This window comes from Octopus sinensis, linkage group LG2, assembly GCF_006345805.1.
Source record: "Octopus sinensis linkage group LG2, ASM634580v1, whole genome shotgun sequence".
In the NCBI taxonomy this organism is placed as follows: Eukaryota; Metazoa; Mollusca; class Cephalopoda; order Octopoda; family Octopodidae; genus Octopus; species Octopus sinensis.
In genome coordinates, this window is record NC_042998.1 from 167,443,414 (window position 1) to 167,465,192 (window position 21,779).

A 21,779-nucleotide genomic window follows, 5' to 3' on the forward strand; every position below is an offset into this window, starting at 1 on the left:
AGTAAATAGTTTTTTTCCTAAACGACAGATCCACTTATTTCGGTTAGTGACTTATTCACGAATACACTAACACTAGCGCCGCTAAGGGTAAAATTCTCAGGGAACGCACAAAAGCCCTTTTTAGAGTTATGTATTTTGAATTGTTATTATTTCATATTACGTAACATGCTTCACGATTTTAGTATACATACCTAATTAGTATTTCCTGTTATGTTCTATATACTCCGGGAATGCATTAAAGCCCTTTTCGGGGCTACTTTATTTGAATTCTTACAATCGAGTAACTAATTTCATATTATTACATAACTGACTTCACAATTCGGGTATTCATAACTTATTGGAAATTCCTAAAAACAAGATCTTGTGTAAGACAGTTCGGTATTCTCTGTAAATGCTCAAAAACCATTTTAAGGCCTACATACTTTTTATTGTTGTTTTTGGATTAGCGAAACAATTATGAGAACGGAACCAAGGGATAAGCCCCCCTTTCCCGGGAATTACCGGGTGCGTCAGTTAGTACGTGTGTGGGGGGGGGGGGGTGAGCACATGTGTGTACAAACACACACATATATACATGCATACATACACACATATATATATGTATACGCAGGAGCGGCTGCGTGGTAAGTAGCTTGCTAACCAACCCATGGTTCTGAGTTCAGTCCCGCTGCGTGGTAACTTGGGCAAGTGTCTTCTACTATAGCCTTAGACCGACCAAAGCCTTGCGAGTGGATTTGGTAGACGGAAACTGAAAGAAGCACGTCATATGTATATATACCTGTGTGTGTGTATGTGTGTGTGTATGCACGTGTGCGTGTGTTTATGTCTGTGTTTGTCACCCCACCATCGGTAAAAGTCATAAAAATCCCACTAATTAATACTAATTATAGTAGAGATATATATTTGCATGAATAGTAATATATATGATGATCCTCTTAAGACAACAATATATAGTGTTCTCGTCTTAAGAAGATCCTTATAACACAACTTCACTTCGTAAAACTGTCCCCCTCCAGAACATACACTATAGGAATATATTTACAAAAATAGTTTAGATATATATTTGCATGAATATAGATATATATGTGTGTTTGAACGTAAAAATTTACGCATGAATTTCATAAACGTGTTTTTTTTTTATAGATGTTCGTATAGGCATATAAATCCATATACCTCTTACAACACAAACACAGAGAGCGCGAGAGAGAGCGAGAGAGAGAGAGAGACAGAGACAGAGACAGAGACAGAGACAGAGACAACAGACAGACAGAAGGAGAAAGAGGGGAGTACAGATAGAGAGTGATGCAGATGGAAAAAGAAGGAGAGAGAGATACTGAGAGACACGGAACAAGCCTGATATAAATACATACGGATGTACGAATACTTCATATAACGTTTGTAGGAGAAACAGGAAGAGGAAGGAATGAGTATCCTTGTCCTTAAAGTGGTTAAGCCGTTAAGGGAGGAAATAGAGGAAAATGTTGAGTCTGGAACACATATAGCGTGGCAGACTCTGTGTGTGTGTGTGGTGTGTGTGTGTGTGTGTGTGTATGCGTGCGTATGTGTGTGTGTGTGTGCGCGCGCAGATCTGTGTGTGTGAAACATACATACACTGTAATATTGATATGTTTACATATATATGCATATATATATATAAATATGTATATGTATAGCCACCATAATTTAGGGTATCTACGGCATACCGCCACGCTGGAAATAGCAGCCAAAATCTGACTCTAAAACCACATTAAATGTTCATACAGCACAAGGAAAGAAGACAAAATAACAAAATAAACTAGCAAAAAATTATTGGATAATTCCAGATCCCGGATTTCCGACTTTGCATAAGAAATGCTTTGTCTCTTCAGTATATATATATATATATATATATATATATATATATGATATGCATATAACCGCACATACATACGTGTGTACAAATGTGATTGTGCTTGCTTCTTACGCACATGCACGCTCGCTCGCTTACACGTACACGCATACACTATTGTATAGACACACGTAGTTGCAGACATACATAAATATAAAATAAGCGACCTTAAGTGCGTGCGCGCGTGTCTGTGTATATGTGTGTGTGTGCATGCGCGGTGCGCGGAGCTGAGTCTCTACGTGGGTATGCATGCATGGACATGTAAATATGTAGAGAGCGGGAGGGGGAAAGAAGGGAGAAAGGTTTTGAGAGCGAAAAAATGTGGAACGAGGGGAGTGTTGTGTTTCGCTGATAGCAAAAACCCTCTGTCAGCCGTGTGCTTGTTTCAAATACGACTTCTATCGGTCTCTGTATTCGTTCATAAGGCGGAAAAGAGTGGTTGTATCTGAGGTGTCATCTTACTATCCAAGGTCTTGTAGACAGGAGGCGAGGAGAGCCAAGTAGTCTGAGGTATGATGATCGTTATAGAAACAATATGAAGATAGTACACAGCCACCCTATTTTTTACTCTCTCTCTCTCTCTTTCTCTCCTTCTCTTCCCCTTCACATACAGGCAAGATAGACGCACAGACACACACATACCCATGCACATACACAAAAGCGATAAAAACAATAGTACTCGCACGTATACGCTGACATGTTATGATTTAGATAGAGATATAGACAGAAAGATAGATAGATAGATAGATAGATAGATAGATAGATAGATAGATAGATAGATAGATAGATAGATAGAGAGAGAGAGAGAGAGAGAGAGAGAGAGAGATGGATAGATAGATAGATAGATAGAGGAGAGAGAGAGGAGACAGACAGACAGACAGACAGACTGACAGACAGACAGATATGGTTCCTTATATTATTGTTGTTGTAATTCAATGGCTAAGTCCTGGTACTTTGCTATTTTTACTATACTTCTCATATTGATTTTTTTCATCATTTGAAACTGTAAAGTCAATTATCTGGCATTTTCTATTCTCTTTACCTACTACTACTAAATCAGGCTTTCTAGCTTCTATCACTCTGTCAATCTAAAATCCCACATCTTGTATTTTTACTTTCTGGTACTTTACTAGGTTCATGTTCATACCATTTATTAGTATGTTCAAATCCTAGTTTTCTACATAACTCCGAAGGTTATCATGTCTTTTCTTGTATTCTTTTTGTGTCAGCATGCTAGATTCACTTACAATATCAGTCACGCTTTCCTCTTCAGATTTGCATAACCTACTTTGGGAATCTACTTGGTTTTCTTTATTTTGGCTTTTATCTAATTAGTCCTTAATGCTTGATCTTGTTCCGTTACTAACAAGCTTTCTATCTCCGTTTTCAGCTTTCCTTTCTGCAACCATAGCCATGTCTCACTACTACTATTTGCTTCAACTATCTTTGGGAATCTACCTTCAGCCAGTCAGATGATTTCTGCTCTTTTTTCTGGTTTTTAACTTCTTTTGAGATTTTGTTTTTCCTATGTCTTGCTGTGACTGTAGCAGCTTTTAATAAGCTTTTGCCACTATTACCTACATAGGAGTCTATATCTACTCTAGCTAACTCCACGCAGTCTTCTACTGATATCAGCCCTCTTCCGCACGAGTCAGCGTTCAATGTCATAAATCCGTGTACATTCGTATTCAATATGTTCGAATATACTAGGACGTGAGAACACCCTCCACTGCAGAATTAGTCCCTGGAGAAAATTCTCTTGTTTGAAACACAATATTGGCGGTGAATTACGTTATTAGATTGTGGGATGTATGCATTTCAGTATCGTTTCTCTACGTCAACTGCGAAAACTAAATCTGTCACTCTGCCTCTAGATGATGTACCTTAATTACCAAATGGCAGTTTTGACCAGGTCCACTTGAGAAGGGAGCGGTTCAAGATTTTTTCCAAAACTGACATGGCATTAAGTAAAAGAACAAACATGCTGATGAAGGATATTGAACTAGAAACATATGTCCATGACTCTTCATCAACAGACAATTAGCTTGGCATTTATGAGGATTCTTGGATCCTCAGATTATCTCTCTTTCTCAAGTGAAGCTGGTCCTAATATCCATTTGGCAACTATGTAAGCTATATTAGGCAAAGATGGAGATAATTCTAATAAATTGTGTAGTATTTAACGAAACAGTATTTGTCTATGTTATTCAAATACATGCCACAGGTCACTTCGAGTTATCTCTCTTAGCTCATTATTGTTTAAATTAACTAGGGCACAAATGTTTCCTCCTCTGTTTTGTATAAGTCTAAATCTTTTAACTACTGAAAATGAAGTCGGAAATGGCATGTCAGTTATGGAGATTTATTGAATCTTGAGATCAGCCCCCATTCTCAAATGGCGGCGCTCAAAATTGCCATTTGGTACTTGGGATGCGTCCTCTAGAGGCGGAGATAATTTTAATGACTCAAGAATGTGTGTGTGTGTTTATTTTCTCTTATTCCTTTCTGTTGAAGAGCGTAAAGTCCAAACGTAAAAGACTTTTTCATTTTCCCGAGCGTCAATCTAATACACTTGCTTGCTGTTCATACACTTGTCTTCGTCTTTCGTTTCTCTATAAATTTCAAACTTATATATATATATATATATATGTGTGTGTATGTATGTATATATAATATATGTGTGTGTATGTATGTATGTATATATATATAATATATATATATATATATATATATATATATATATATATATATATATATATATATATATATTATATATAGATATATAATATATATGATGTTTTGTTGTCCCCTTTTGTATCACCTAGTTGTCCGGATGTGTTTGCGTTCTTGTCCCATTTTGTATTTTATTTTATATGTATATATATATATATTTATTTATTTATACCTTAGATGTGTATTCTATTTACATTAACTGGTATATGATTGTTGGATATAGTTAACCAAATTCTTTTAAAAATGAGTAATTTATTGATATCTGCCTGGACTTTTTAATCTCTTTGTTCTTTCTAAGTACACGCACACACACACACACACACACATATACATATATATATATATATATATATATTATATATATATAAACAAAAACATCCTCAGAATGATCAGTGCTATGAATATGGAAAATAAACTGAATTAATGAGTATTAAATGTCATATAACGTAAATTCTTGATATATTGAAATGTTCTTCCAATAGAGAGAAATTTAAACAAATACTTTGTGGCAAATGCAACCGACTCTGATTGAAGAGACAAGTGTTCTCCAAAATCCACAAACCACTTAGGAAAAGGCAATCAGATTGACTGGGAACAAGAAAAAGCTGTATACACGTGATTCAGTACGGGATTTATCCTACCTTGACTCAAACAGTCAAGATACCTGCACATACGAGGGTCGGCCGGAAACTTCATAGGCTGACTAAGATAATCTCATGGAACGTGACCGAATGGGGCTTACTTTTCAACAGCCCCCCCCCCCACTGCAGTCCATACACTTCCATCGGTATCGCAGTGCTTCGATCCTATTCTTGGAGAAACTTTCATCCTGTTGGTCAAAAAAAGTCAGCAACAGCAGATATAACGTCATCATCACAGCGATACTGGTTCCCAGCCGTTTTTCATGCTGGAAACAGATCATAGTCAGATGGGGCCAAATCCGGAGAATAGGGAGGGTGATCAATCAGTTCAAAGTATAGCAGCTATTGAAACCAAGGACTTGTGTGCTGAAGTATTGTCCTTATCAAACAATACCCCTTTCGTCAGTTTTCCTGGGCGTTTGGTCTTGATAGCCTTTCGTAACTGTCTTAGCGAGCTGACTTCTTCACAATCAGCCTATGAAATTTTCAGCCCACCATGTACGCAAGAAGAACAGAATACATTTATGGCTTATGGTTCTTAAAAGCTTGACCATAACTTGCCAACGAGTTTGGTCTGGTAGCTGCTACCACTTTTTCGTTAATTGATTTAAGTATGTAAGCGAGCAAATATAGGTATACATTTTCTCGTCCTTCCAATCTTTGATGCAGCGGATATGACCACTCGAAGATGAGAGAAATGCACCAGCATTCCGCCGGTGCTAATTTTCATTTGAGCGGTTTAAAGCAATGTGAAGCTATCTGTCTCGTTCAATGACACAGTATATGCGCCACCCAGTAAGGGAATAAAACTAATCCCTCTCCTTAACTCTGTTGATCTTTTACCAAAATTTATTCGCTTTCGCTTTGCTTTCTTTCCAACGGAAGTTTGACATGATTATTATGTCACTAAAACAAGATTGTGCGCTGGCAGTATCGTAAGCACGCCGGAAAAAAGAATTTGCAGCATTGCTCAAATTCCACCGAGGTCGACTTTGCCTTTCGGGGTCGGTAAAATCAGTATCAGTTGAGCATGGAGGTGCACAAAAAATTTCAGGCTTTGTGCTGATGGTAGAAAGGATTGATTCATTAAATCTAATATCGCTATCGTTGTCGTCGATGTCATTGGAGTGTCAGAATCGGTAGCGATCTGGCAGTATATTATGACTATTTATAGTGATGTCCCTTTGCCTTTACGACTCAAGTTCGAATTCAACCTAAGTTATCCATTGTTTTACCGCATTCCCGCATTGGATATCGTAAGGACCAATCAAGTACTGAACTCGATTATATTAAATACACACTTCTCCAGAAAATGTATGACCTTGTTTTTTGCTCTCATGAATGAGATTTAGAAAGCATGTGTGTGTGCGAGTGTTTCTGTGTGTGTATGTATGTGTGCGCGTGCGCGTGTGTAGATATAATGTATGTATACATGTGTATACATATGCACACGTATATATATATACATATATATATATATATAATATATATATATATATATATATAACTATATGAATATATATATATATTTATATAAAATGCATGCATAGACACACACATATATGGTAGTATATATGTGTATATGTAGAAACAAGCATAAGCATATATACACATATATACACTCGTACACATTCCCTCTTCTCCACACACACACTGTGGTGCTATTTTCTTAGACGAAGTTCAACACCTTAGAACATAAAAGCTGGGACGGTATTTATCCTTAAGGCATGCTTTGAATATAAAGCGTATCAATTATAAATATACAAAACAACGTTAAATAAACAGCAACTATAAATATAACAAAGAAGAAAAGGCAATTTAAGAGGAGAAATTTTGATTGGGCAGCATACTAATTTTGATAATTATTCATGCCAACCTGTTACTGTTCGAGATATATCTTGGCTATACAATAGGCATATCAACCATATCTAAGATTTGCTGATTAAATTCTGTTGCCTTTACGAATGGGTTTTACCACCTACAAGCATTGATATCTGCATATTTGTGCAGTTACTCACAAATTTGATAGCAATCTAATATATATATATTAAGACCTATATGACTAACGGTGACTAATTTCGTTATAAAAGCTAAGAAAATAAAAAGGGTTATACTTATCAGAGCAAAGTAATTAATATATAGTGCAGTAGCAAAAATGGTGGACTAATTACCTATTTTTTATCTATAATTTGCTTCACTCATTAGTCAGCAGCCATGGTGGGGCATCGTCTAGAAGTTTGTTTTTTTTTTTTTTTTAAGCGAACGAATCAACTTCAGTGCTTATTTTAAAACTTGGTGCTTATTCTATCCGCTTTCTTTGCCGAACGACTAAGCTACGTGTACGTAAACAAATCAACTCCGATTGTCAAGCGCTGGTGAAAAACAAACAGGTACATACCTACACAAGTACATCCGTATATACATGCATACGTACATACGTACATACATACATACATACATACATACATACATACATACATACATACATACATACTACATACGTCCATACATATGTACGTACATACATTCGTACATACATACGTAGTACATACATGCGTACGTACATACATACGTACGTACGTACATACATACATACATACATACATACATACATACATACATACATACTACATACATACATACATATATGTCTTGTACAGTAGCCCCGGGCCGACCAAAGCCTTGAGAGTGGATCTGGTAGACGGAAACTGAAAGAAGTCCTTTATATATATTATATATATATATATATATATATATATATATATATATATATTATATATATATATATATATATATTATATATATATATATAATGTACAAATGCAGTTGCCCAAGATGCCACTGGGACTGAACGCGGGACTATGTGGTTCAGAAGCAAACTTTTATCACAGAACCACTTCTGCACCTATATGCTTTGCCATATTTTAATTTCCTCTTTATATTCTGAGTTCCATTTATGACAAGATGGATTTTTATATTTCATCTGTCAATGCAATAAGTACGATAAATTGATGCCAATTCATCTAAATCTAACATTCGCCTAGACGTTTCTGTCTTTGTGTCAATATAAAATCAAATTCTGACCTTGATAAGAAATGTTCTGAAAACAGATATAACAGATGAGACATTTGTCGCTCTGCTTGTAAGCGCTATCCACTGGTCTGGACTGTTATGGACTTGATTCTCCAGGTACACATTTAAAAACATATTGAATTGACTAACTTTCATTAATGCCTTCTAGAACCACTTCATATTTCTCCAGTATAATACCGACTACCAACATTTCCGAAACATTCGAGAGCGTCATAATAATGCCTCCCACGTTTAAAAACACATTTGTCTTTTATAATAGGTGCTCACGAACTCAAGCCATCCAGTCTCTGAAAACAAGGCTTAATAGGTCTAAATAAATTTCTCTGAGAACAGACACACACGGTGTGATTCCGGTTCGAATGCCGTCCGTGCAACTTTAGACAAGTATCATCAGGTGCGGCCTCGACTCAAGTTGAAGGATGTGAGTAGGATTTAATTGACAAGACTTCAAGATCCTATTGTGTGTGAGTGTGTGTGTATGTGTGTGTGTGTGTGTGTGAATTTGCAGATCCTATAAAAATCTACTGATAATATGTGTGTTTCTGTGTGTGTGTGAGTGTGTGTGTGTGTGTGTGTGTGTGTGTGTGTGTGTGTAGATCGATCCTATAAAAAATTACTGATCTTGTGTGTGTGTGTGTGTCTGTGTGTGTGTGTGTGTGTGTGTGGTGTGTGTGTGTGTGTGTGTGTGTGTGTGTGTGTGTGTGTGTGTGTAGATCGATCCTATAAAAAATTACTGATCTTGTGTGTGTGTGTCTGTGTGTGTGTGAATCGATTCAATAAAAATCTACTAGTCATGGCTCACTGAAGCCATTTTCATTACCGAATCTCCTAAGATAACCTGTAGGGACACCGTATTTTGTAATGTAACCATAATATACCACAAAGTATATTAAACGTTTATTATACGTCTATTAGTTGTAAAGTATATTAAACGTAAAGGTGGCGAGCTGGCAGAAACGTTAGCACGCCGGGCGAAACGCTTTGTGGTATTTCGTCCACTGCTGCGTTCTGAGTTCAAATTCCGTCGAGGTCGACTTTACCTTTCATCCTTTCGGGGTCGATAAATTAAGCACCAGTTACGCACTGGGGTCGATATAATCGACTTAATCTGTTCGTCTGTTCTTGTTTGTCCCCTCTGTGTTTAGCCCCTTGTGGGTAGTAAAGAAATAGGTATTTTGTCTGCCGCTACGTTCTGAGTTCAAATTCCGCCGAGGTCGACTTTGCCTTTCATCCTTTCGGGGTCGATTAAATAAGTACCAGTTACGCACTGGGGATCGATGTAATCGACTTAATCCCTTTGTTTGTTCCTGTTTGTCCCCTCTATGTTTAGCTCCTTGTGGGCAATGAAGAAATAAGTATATTAAACGTCTTTTATAAGTCAATAATGTGTTCTACTGTGTTACTAGTGCTATTACATCACTTGTTAAGGTTATCTCTAAAGATTTTCAATAGAAACTATAACCAGCATAGATTTTGGTACGACGTTTTGTATCCGAGACCCTTGGATGGTTAATGGGTTGGTTGGGTGCTGATGAAGGAAAACAATCTCCTGAGATGTGTCATATACGCCAATTACTTATTTTCAGGCGTCTCAGGCACGAAACGTCGTACCAAAATCAGGACTGGCTTTAACTTCTATAGAATATCTGTAGAGATAATTTTAATACCCTTAAGATGAATCGTATAAGGAGGGGTTTGTCTAAGATAGATTTGCCGGGAATTGAACAGTACTGCGACAGCAAATGTCTTCTTTCCTAACACATTGGCCAAAATCTTAAACGCGACATTTAGACAAATTATTATCCTGAAATTCAAGTTCATTAATGTTGCACACCATAGAAATTCGATGAATTTCTTCAACGATTTGCCAACAAATCGTCAACAGATAGCAGTTTGTTCAGGCTGCTAGATACAACATCCGATTTGGTGTACGACACCAGACTCTCTTGAAAATAGGAAAACAACAGTATGGTGGTGTGGTGAAGAAATTCGTTGTACAGCAAAGTGATTCCGCAAAGTGATACAGCAAAGTGATGCTGTACATACTACTTTAGACAAGTGTCATCAGGCACGGTCTCAGTTTGAGTTGTAAGATGTGAGTAGGATTTCATAGATAGGACTATAAAATCTTATTGTGTGTATGTGTGCATTTGTATGTGTGTACATTTGTGTGTGTGTGTGTGTGTGTGTGTGTGTGTGTGTGTGTGTGTGTGTGTGTGTGTGTGTTTATTTTAATCAGACACTTATGTACGAGAGGGCACTGAAAGGTTCCTGGCTTTAAGAGTATCGCGAAAGACCTGGTTGGAGGCCCAACCTTCCAAGTTCTTTTACGGGGCTTAGAAAAACTGAGGGACCACTTCAATAAGTGTGTGAATTTAAGAGGGGAATATGTGGAATAAAATCATAACCAAGATGTCCTGCTTGCCTCCTCTTACTCCCTGCACTCCACAATGGGTTGAACTGTTAAAGGTTTCTTCCAACTGTCTGCCAGATCTACTCTTTACATGTATAGACAGGCAAGCTCTAATATGCCAATTCAGTGGTTCTCAACTGAGGTCTATATGACCCGTGGGAGTCCATGTAAGATTTTGTTGTTAAAATTTATGTGCAATGAACTGGTTATACTACTACACTACACAATATAGTTTGATAATGATTTTTATACAATTCCTAATATGTAATTATAAAAAAAATTATGGAATTTTTTAAACATCGAATGTCTATAAGGGTCAAGTAAAATAGGAACCAAATGGATCCACAGTTAAATGATGGTTGGGAACTACTACACTGGATCTGAGTAGACCTAGGAACAATAGTGGTTAAGAGGTAGTTCCACACTCCTCAAAATTCTGGAACTCCCGAACCAAACCAGGACCCTGCGACGGATAACTATGGGCTTGCAGGCTGCAGGCTGATGCTTTCGCACACGCAGTTCTTTGTTGGAAATGTGATGGTACCATATGAAGGTCTCGATGGTTCACAGGGTTCTGCTATCGAAGCCGTCGATCCTCTTTGCAAGGGTCTTCTAGAGGCGGAGAATTGAGAGGACCGATGGGTTATTTTTCTGAAAGGCAGATAAATAGTGATTGAGAACCACTGTGTTAATTCAACCATATCTGGGACATTGACAGGTGCTACTACTCTGGATCAGAATAGACATAGGAACAACAGTGGTTAAGAGGTGGTTCCACACTCCTCAAAACCCTGGGACTCCCGAACCAAACAAGGACACCACTACCGGATGCAGTTTAAAGACATACCCAGGAATTGATAGTACAGAACAGACATCATCCAGTTTGTTGAATTTGAAGTTCCATTTCCGCGGGTGGGGTGCGTTGTGACTGTGTGCCCAGTAGTCATGTGGCGTATGTGGCACCTGATAGACTGAAACAATTATGGTCTGCTAGATGTATTGCAGTACATCATATATATGCACACACACACACACACACACATACATAGACATCACACAGACATAGACATAACATACATGCACATGTACACATGCGCGCGCACATTCACACATATTTCAGCTCAGTATTCACACAGTACATTTTCCGTACAAATAACGTACACACATTCACACACACGTGCGCACATACATACCGTACTTTCATGTATACAAGCCGAGGTAGCACACAGTATGAAGATGAATGTGGTAAAAAGCTTGCTTCACAACCACATGGTTCTATATTCAGTCTTACGATGTGGCACATTGGGCAAGTGTATTCTATTATAGCTGCGGACCGACCAAAGCCTTGTAAGTGGTTTTGGTAGACGGAAACTGAAAGAAGCTTCTCGTGTGTGTGTGTGTACATACCTGAACCCAACAACCGCAGAAGGAAATGCCACAGGGTTTGCTCCCTTCTCTCTTAACACAAAATCACCCATAGGTAGAATATTCCTTAAATTAATAGATAAGCATTTCACTAGCTCCCATAGGTACGGACCCATTTTCAACAGGCACAGCGTTAGAGTCTCTTTTAGTTGCGCCCCCAATATCAAGAACATTCTAGTTAGCACTTCTAGGCCACGGGAGGAGGCAGGACCGTAACAGATGCCCGGTGAGAGACCTAGGGTTTTGAGGAGTGTGGAACCACCTCTTAACCACTGTTGTTCCTATGTCTATTCTGATCCAGAGTAGTAGCACCTGTCAATGTCCCAGATATGGGTGAATTAACATAGTGGTTCTCAATCACCATATATATGAGAGAGAGAGAGAAAGGGAGAAATAGATAGACAGATAGACAGACAGATAGATAGATAGATAGATAGATAGATAGATAGATAGATAGATAGATAGATAGATAGATAGATAGATAGATAGATAGATATGTCTTTATGTCTGTGTTTTCCAACAACCAGTGCTTGACAACCGGTGTCGGTGTGTTTATGTCCTTGTAAATTAGCGGTTCGGCAAGACAGACCGATAGAAAAAGTACCAAGCTTAATAAAAGATTAATTCGACTAAAAAACCTTCAAGACGGTGCCCCAGCATGGCCGTAGTCTAATGACAGAAAAAAAAAGCCATTCAAATATCGTCACTATCTTTGCCAGCATTTCACATGGTATATAAATCGACCTGCCTTTTTTTTGGCTGTAAATACGGTACATACGGTACATACGTGTTTGTATGTATACGTGCGTGCGTGCGTGCGTGCGTGCGTGCGTGTGTGTGTGTGCGAGTGTATATGTGGGTGTGTGCTCGTGTGAGATTGTGTGTGTAGATGTGTGTGTGTGTACGCGTGCGTATGTGTAAACGTATTCATAATTTTACTGAACATACAGACGCCTGCGCGTAAGCGTCTTAAATCCAATTATTATAGCATTGGCTTCCGCTCACCTACTCGCATAGAGATGTATATATACATGCTAGTGTATAGGCACGTATATAGTTGTAGACGACACATGTTTTAAATGGAGATTACACGTAGTCTCGTGTATTCTTTACACTGACATCATCAGTCTACAAGCTTTGAGTATTGCTTCTCCTTTCCTTGAACTGTCTGTGTCCCCTTCGCCATCATCCACTAAAATCCTCGCCAGAGAAGATGAGCCGCTATTATAAGCAATCAACAAAGGTTCGTTGTTCTATTATGACTGCTGTCATATTAAATCATTTGTGTGCCAGCCACCTGGGCCCCACTTCTTTTTATCCCCTATTTCCACTCATATTTACTTGAACAGACACTAATCTCCATTGCTTTTCGGGGTCAATCATTTTTGACGCCGATCCGTAAGGTAAAACTATTTTCTCCCTGTCTCCTGGAATGGAACAAGTAAGTCGGTGTGTGTAGGTCGGGCGAATCTCCTAAGAGTTAATGGTTAATGACAGCGCTGATGTCGCTGTAGAAGACAATGATAACGACGCTGCTGATGATGATGCTGACGGTGTTTATGGTTTGATTGTGGGTAGGGATATCAGAGAGAATAAGACTGTAGTTGTGAGTGGTAACAGTAAGTAGTTAAGCAACACAGCAGACATTTCATGTTACTTCTTTCTGAACCGAAAAAAACTTGGTTACATAGACTTTATATATAAACGCGGAAGCTGTTTGTTCTCTTCCTTATCAGCTTGTATTTACATTTATTTCGTTTGTTATATTACAATACACAGATTCATATACCGCGATGCAACTAGTCAGATGAAAGGTAGTCATTTCAGACTTGTATGTACATCCATACCTATGCATTAATAACTATGCACATTATTTATGCAATCAGATACACGCAAATTATCCTTATTTTAAAAATCACATACATATGATATTTTAAATTTCTATCAGGTCATCCCATAAGTAATGTCCGGACTACTATATTTTCAAACTGTGAACGCTTTAACAGTATTTTAGAATGCTTAATGGCATCAAGTAATATCTATATGTATTTGGACATACTTAACTAATTAAATTTCATTTTGCAGGATAATCTAATTGAAAGTTTACTAATAATAAGCTCTTCAAACATGGAAGTGCTTAAGGAGCATCTGAGGCACATAATGCTTTATGCGTTTAAAAAAGGAAACTCTGCAGCTGAAGCGACTCGAAATATTCACTCAGCTTATGGAGAAGAGTTCCTAAATGAAAAAAAATTTGCTGAAGATGGTTTGTAAACTTCAGAAGTGGAGATTTCAGACTTGCGGATGAGACCCGAACAGGACGTCCAATTGAGTTTGATGACATGCTCTTTTTGGCAGAACTTGAAAAAAATCATGTAGTTTCAGTTGAAGAATTGGCAAGCAAGCTTCGTTCAAGCAATACAACTGTTCAGCATCTTCAACAGCTTGGAAAGATCCCAAAACTAAGAAAATAGGTGTCTCATGATTTGTCTGAAGCCAACCGCAAATCACGAGTGGACATCTGCTCTTTTCTACGTTCTCGTGAACTCGTTTCGTCCTGGACAGACTGGTGATCGGTGATAAAAAAATTAACCCTTTATCAAACTGTTAAGCGTCGTAGACATTGGCGCGATGAAAGGGAAAAAGCCCAACCACATCCGAAAATGGAACTCCATGCGAAGAAGGTTCTTCTCTCTGTTTGGTGGGATTGTAAAGGATTCATCTTCTTTGAGCTGTTACCAACTAATACAAAAATCAATGCTCACATCTACTATCAGCTATTAGAGCGTTGGAATGCTGCTTTCAAGAAAAAAAAAATGGCCTGCTTTAGTGAATCCAAAGGGAGTGGTGTTTCTTCAGGACTGTACAAGACCCCACACTGCAAACACCTATCACGTCACAAAATATTGAGGAACTTGGCTGGGAGAAAATTACTCTTATACTTTATTCCTCAGACCTTGCTCCTTCAGATTATCATTTGTTCCGTAGTTTACAGAGTCATTTCAAAGAGTTTTTCTCTAACACGAGTAGATGGAAAGATGTCATAAATAATGATGGAAACTACAGTGACGATTAAGTTTTATTAAAACGTAATATTTGATCACTTGATTTCCTTATTTAAAATCCGGACATTACTTATGGGATGATTTGATATAATATATTTATATGGACGCAGGCATGGCTGTGTGGTAAGAAACTTGCTTCGCAACCACATAATACTGGATCCAATCTCACTGCGTGACACCTTGAGCAAGCGTCTTCTTCTATAGCCTCAGCTGACCAAAGCCTACTTCACTCATACTTACCGTAATTCAGCCCTAAGACAACTCACCCCAAGACAAATCACGCGTGCGCGCGCGCGCACACACACACACACACATACACACCCATACACACACACGCACGCACACAAATACTTCTTAAAACATATACTCCCAGAACTATAATCCTCTGGAGCTCTGATTCTGTGACTAAAGGCATCCATAGGTAGAAATCTCACAAAGCGGCAAACTTATATCAGGGGAAGCCTGCAAAGATTATCTTGGACAACTGCTTAACTCTGCTCGAACTAGGAACTGTGAGGGAAATTTCATCAGATGAAACAAGACTGGTTTCAGTCCTGCAAGGTGAGAGAGGGCGCCCTTTCAAAATTTAAGTGGGTTGTATGGATTTCTTTTTAGAGAAGGGCTAAGTAGATTACCAAGAGAAACTCCTTTACCCCCGAGAGATATATCGACTAACCTCTTTCCTTCAGTATAAGACCTATCACGAGCTATAATGTAATATGAAAATAACTTAGTCTTTGGAGATGAAAATGGAATAAGGCGTGTTAAAAAAGAACAAAACTGAGATAGGGGCACGGATCTGATGGTCTAGACTGTTCAAAGTAATGAATTTTTTTACAACCACGCACATTAAAAAATAAAATTCAATCCTCTTTTCTCTCAGTCACTCTTTAACACTCTCTTAATTTCCTCTATACCCCTGTTTGTCAACATTTCCCCCTCACTCACTCTCTCACTCTCTCACTCACTCTCTCTCTCTCTCTCTCTCTCTTTCTGCTACTCTTTCTTTCTCTCTCTCTGTTTAATGAAATTTGATTCAATGCCTCTTGGTAAATGTTTACTTCGAACCAATGTGGAAAGACGTCTGTAAATAGTCACTCGATCTGCAAGACATTGCAGCCAAGTCTTTAACAAATATCATTACACTCTACAGCCATAATATATATATATATATATATATATATATATATATATAGATATATATATATATATATATATAATATATATATATATATATATATTATATGTAGAAAAATACAAACTGAGACAAGAACGCATAAAAACTAAGAAGACGATACAACAAACACAGACAGGACATTCGAAGCCCTCAGTCTTCAGTCAAGAACCGGATCATCGTAGTAATTTCGGCTGATATATATATATAACATATTAAATGACAAAGCACCAGATGGTCATGCCACTAACGCGTTTTACTATTCATTTGTTTGGTCGAGGTTGAGATCAAAAACGACAACAGGAACAACAAACTAATCTTTGCTTATCTCTGTCGTTTAAAACAACTGCCCAAAGCTTGCATCTATAGACATATATAATTTCAGCATTATTTTATTTATTGGCGAAATCCAAAATAACCTAGGACTTTACACAATAACAAGCTATAACTCTTGGCTCTGAAAAATTTAACCGATAAGTATTCCGTCTTCTAGTTATAATTTATTATCACAATCCTAAAGACTAACTATACTTTGGAGGTTTGAATCATCTGACATCACAACATTTAACACACCAGAATGTGAATGCCTGAACAAGATCAACAGTGACAGTTATATATATATATATATATATATATATATATATATATATATATATATATATATATATATAAAACTGTCACTGTATATATATATAACTGTCACTATATATATATATATACATATATACGCACACATACATGCATACATACATACTTACATACATACGTACATGCATACATAAACACACACACATATAACAACATATTTATATTATGTATGCATCTCTCTCTCCTCTCCTCTCTCTCTCTCTCTATCTCTCCCCTCTCTCTCTCTTATATACACATACATATACAGATATATACATACATATATATATATGTGTGTGCGTGCATATATATATGGATATATATGTGTGTGTGTGTGTGTGTGTGTGTATGTATATATATAAACGTAAGGTACAAAGTATGGTGGGTGATTACACGTGATTGCATATATACGGATCGACAGGAATGTCGATCAGACAGAGATGTACGGCTCACAGACAACAGTTGTCCTCCCCACAATATCGCCAGATATATCTCAGTGAACATATTGACAGATGTGCAGAACAACTGCAACCACAATTCCTAATCTTCCCATTATATCAATTTGCTATTTGGATCTCAACTCAAGTACGACTAAATAAAGAGGCCTTATTTATCGAAAAATATAAGCCGGAATTAAATATAAACCCATATTGAAAATTAAAGATTTACCCCAACTATTGTATGAATAAAATGTAGACCAATATATAAATTACAGATTTACACCCCACTATACTGTAGATACCTTGGATACCAATTATTCCCCCGGACAAACAAAACGTCTAATTCAGAAATTCATCCAAAATTCATAATTTGAAAAGCGATAACGAAACCGGTTATGTTGGAATAAAAAAAAATTCACAATATTGTATAGTACTTTTCTATTATGAGTAGTCTAATATATTCTTTAGTCTTTTAAAACAAATCTTTTGTTTTTCATCATAATTCTTTCCGGGTGTATATATATATATATATATTATATATATATATATATTATATATATATATTATATATATATAATATATATATATATATAATATATATATATATATATATATATATGTATATATATATATATATGTATATATATATATATATATATATCCATACATACATACATACATACATACATACATACATACATAGACATATATATATATGTGTATATATATATATATACTTCCGCCGTAACTGCTAACGGTCTTTCTCCCCCGCCTTTTAAGGCTACTGGACGGCTTTTCCTGCTCTCTCGTCGTTCACAAAAAATTCAGCGTTTGCAATACTTTTTTCGTTCGGCGTCAACAGCCCTTCTTATCTTGTTCTCCCTGTCCTGTCTTTTACTGTTATATATATTTTTTTACTGTTATATATATATATATCTATATATAATATATATATATATATATTTTTTTACTGTCTATATTTTTGTACTGTCGTTACTGTCTCGTTTTTTTACCATTTTTTACCCCTCTGCGAAAAGATCTCAGAATTTTAATTGATTTGCTTTTCGCAGGAAGGAAAGTTTCTTGTCGAAGATACGTCTCGCTTTTATTCTTCGAAACGTAGAGTAGATGAAACCTTAGCGACTGAAGAAGGGGTTTTTTCGTTGTTTTGTTGTTTTTAAAAAAATGTCCTGTTCCTTTGGTTTGTGTCTATGTTTTCGTTTCTCTATGTGTTCGACGTCCCTTTGGTGTCCTGTACTCATATATGCGTGTATATGTACATGTAGAGGTAGGTACGTACATATATGTTTATATATACGCATATGTTTTATTTCTTTTATTAATATATATATATATATATATATATATATATATAACAATTAAGGATAAAATCTTAATAAGGAATCTTAACAAGAAATTATCAGGTAGTTAGCGTGAAAACCTCATAAGAGAAAAAATCCGAAAATAATTTTTTCACTTGAAAATATTTATTTATATTCTATAGAGGGCATTATTATACATAAATGCCACACGCTAAGAGGGACATAAGTCATTACTACCAAAATTTAACTAATCATACCGAATGCAGCTCTCGAAGCAAGACATTTAAAAAACTGAATTTAGTTCTATATCACCTGTGATTTCGCAATTAACGTATTAAATACGTCTTTTGTTCATCAGTAGAACAGATTCTGAACACATCATAAATAAACATAACCAACATACCTAGCGAAGCCAAACAGACATCTGCTCCCCTCGGCGAAGCACATGGAAATGTTTATTCATCATATATTCGGTAAATGGCGGGCTTTTTCGAACTGCATGTCGGTAGAAAAAGTTTTTCTTCGGAATAAATTTAACAATTAAGGATAAAATATTAATAAGGAATCTTAACAAGAAATTATCAGGTATGATTAGTTAAATTTTGGTAGTAATGACTTATGTCCCGCTTAGCGTGTGGCATTTATGTATAATAATGCCCTCTATACAATCTATCTATCTATATATATATATATATATATATATATATATATATATATATAAACTTACTTGGAGGAATGTATGTATGTATATATATGTATATGTATCTGCATGTATGTATGTATGTATATGTGTGTGTGTGTGTCTGTTTGTCTGTCTGTCTGTTTGTGATTATATTCCCTGGTACCCATCATCGTTTAACGTCCGCCCTCCATCCTGGCATGAGTGGGACGGTTTGGGAGGAGCCGTCCAGGCAGAAGTCTGTACTAGACTTCTGTAACAGTTTTGGCAGGATTTTTACAGTTGCATACCCTTCCGAACACCAACCACTTTACAGTGTGGACTGGGTGCTTTTAAGTGGTACCTGCATTGACAGAGTCCCCAAGTACTTACAAGACAAAAGAAATTTCGAGAGGAGAGGCAGCATTGGAGAAGGTGATCTTGTGTCGGAGAAGGTTATTGTGAGAGAGACAGAAACAGGTGTCTTGCTGTAGAAGAGGTACAAGGTTATCCGGCCGGGGAGAGAGAGAGAGAGAGAGAGAGAGAGAGGAGAGAGAGAGAGAGAATTAAGACAGAAACGGGTGCGCTGCCACAAAGGAAATACCTGAGGGAAATGCAGGAGGAGAGCGAGAGTGGACGACAGCAGGATAGAGATGGTGGCAAAATGCTGGGCAAACTCAGAAGAGACGGTGATCAGAATGCAAATGGGATGGTTGAGTAAAGGAAGAAAGAAATGTAGATGATGGCAAGTGCCAGAGCATACCCTTGAGGTTCGAATGCAATAATATAAGTGGCAGGATATTGCGAAGGAAGCGTAACTGAAGAGTGCGGAGAGGGGTAGTGAGTGGCGAAAACCTGGGTATATATAGAGTCGGGTGGGGGTTACAGGATAGCAATGATACAGAGGAACAGGGCTGAGAGGACAGGATCGGGGAGCTAGGCATAGTGTATGAAAGATGAAATGTGAGGAAGAGAAGAGACGTAGATTGGTTTGTTGGATGTGTGTGTATGTGTATAGTTAATTTTTAAAAAACAACGAAGAAAAAAGACAGCAAAAAAAAAACAACAACACGAGGACGTTGTACATGCAAAGTTTTAATGAGACGCTCCGAGAAGGAAAGAAAGGGTAGGTGTTTTACGTTTCAAGCAGTACTCTTCTTCGGAAACACGAGACATAGGAAAGTTCAAAAGAAAAGGAAGGAGGTAAAGAATCACCAATAGTCTATGTGAAGTTACATTTATGAAATGACTGGAATTAGATAGACAAAGAGAAAGTACTTTCTGGAACAGAAGAGTGTGTATATATATATATATATATATCTCTCTATATATAAACGGCAGTTTGTCTGTGCATGTTTCTGTGTGTCTGTTTGCTTGTACCTCACCCTGACCACGGCTTTCAACCGATTCTGATGAAACTTGACACACACATAGCCCAATGTCATAATTCAAAACTAACGCAGCCAAAATTTTGAAAAGTTTCCCCAGTTCTGAAAAAATCGATAAATTCGACATGGGGTCGAGAATCAGAAACACGAACCACAAACTGTCTAGGGGACGCAACTCCATCCTTTTTTAACTCTCAAAAAAAAATTTACCATCATTTTTTTCCATTTTTTTGCTATTTTTTGGCTATAACTCTCTAAAAATGCTTTATAGTTATTTCCCTTACAAACCTGAGCAACGCCGGGCGATACTGCTAGTATATATATATATATTATATATATATATATATATATATATATATATAATATATATATATATATATATATATATATATGTATGTATGTATATATGTATGTATGTATGTATGTATATCTATACATATAAAGCTGAAGTTGTCTCTGTGTGTGTGGCAGGTTTGGTAGCCTTCAACTAACACTATCTCCTCTGAGACCCTGTGGCGCAAGTTGACCAAAATTGAGAGTATGATTGAAGAAGGCTTGCTCTTCATTCCGTAGAATAAAAAATTCAAATCGGACCATGTTAAGACCAAAAATTATTTACATCAAAAAGGTGCTTTTTTTCGATAAAAATCCCTACTTTTTACGATTTTTTGACTGCTGTATCGCCATTTTTCGGTGTATTTCAACCAGAAAAATGTTCGCTTAAAGAGAATAACAAGCTACATAATGCCAAAGTTTTGCTTTTCAAAAAAGATTGAAACTATGTCAAAACTTTGTTAATGCGACATCAAAGTCTGCCGTTTTAAACGCAACTAAAAATCAAAACCCGAGCAACGCCGGGCTATACTGCTAGTATTTATATATAGTTCACTGTTCCATTATGGTAGGATCAAC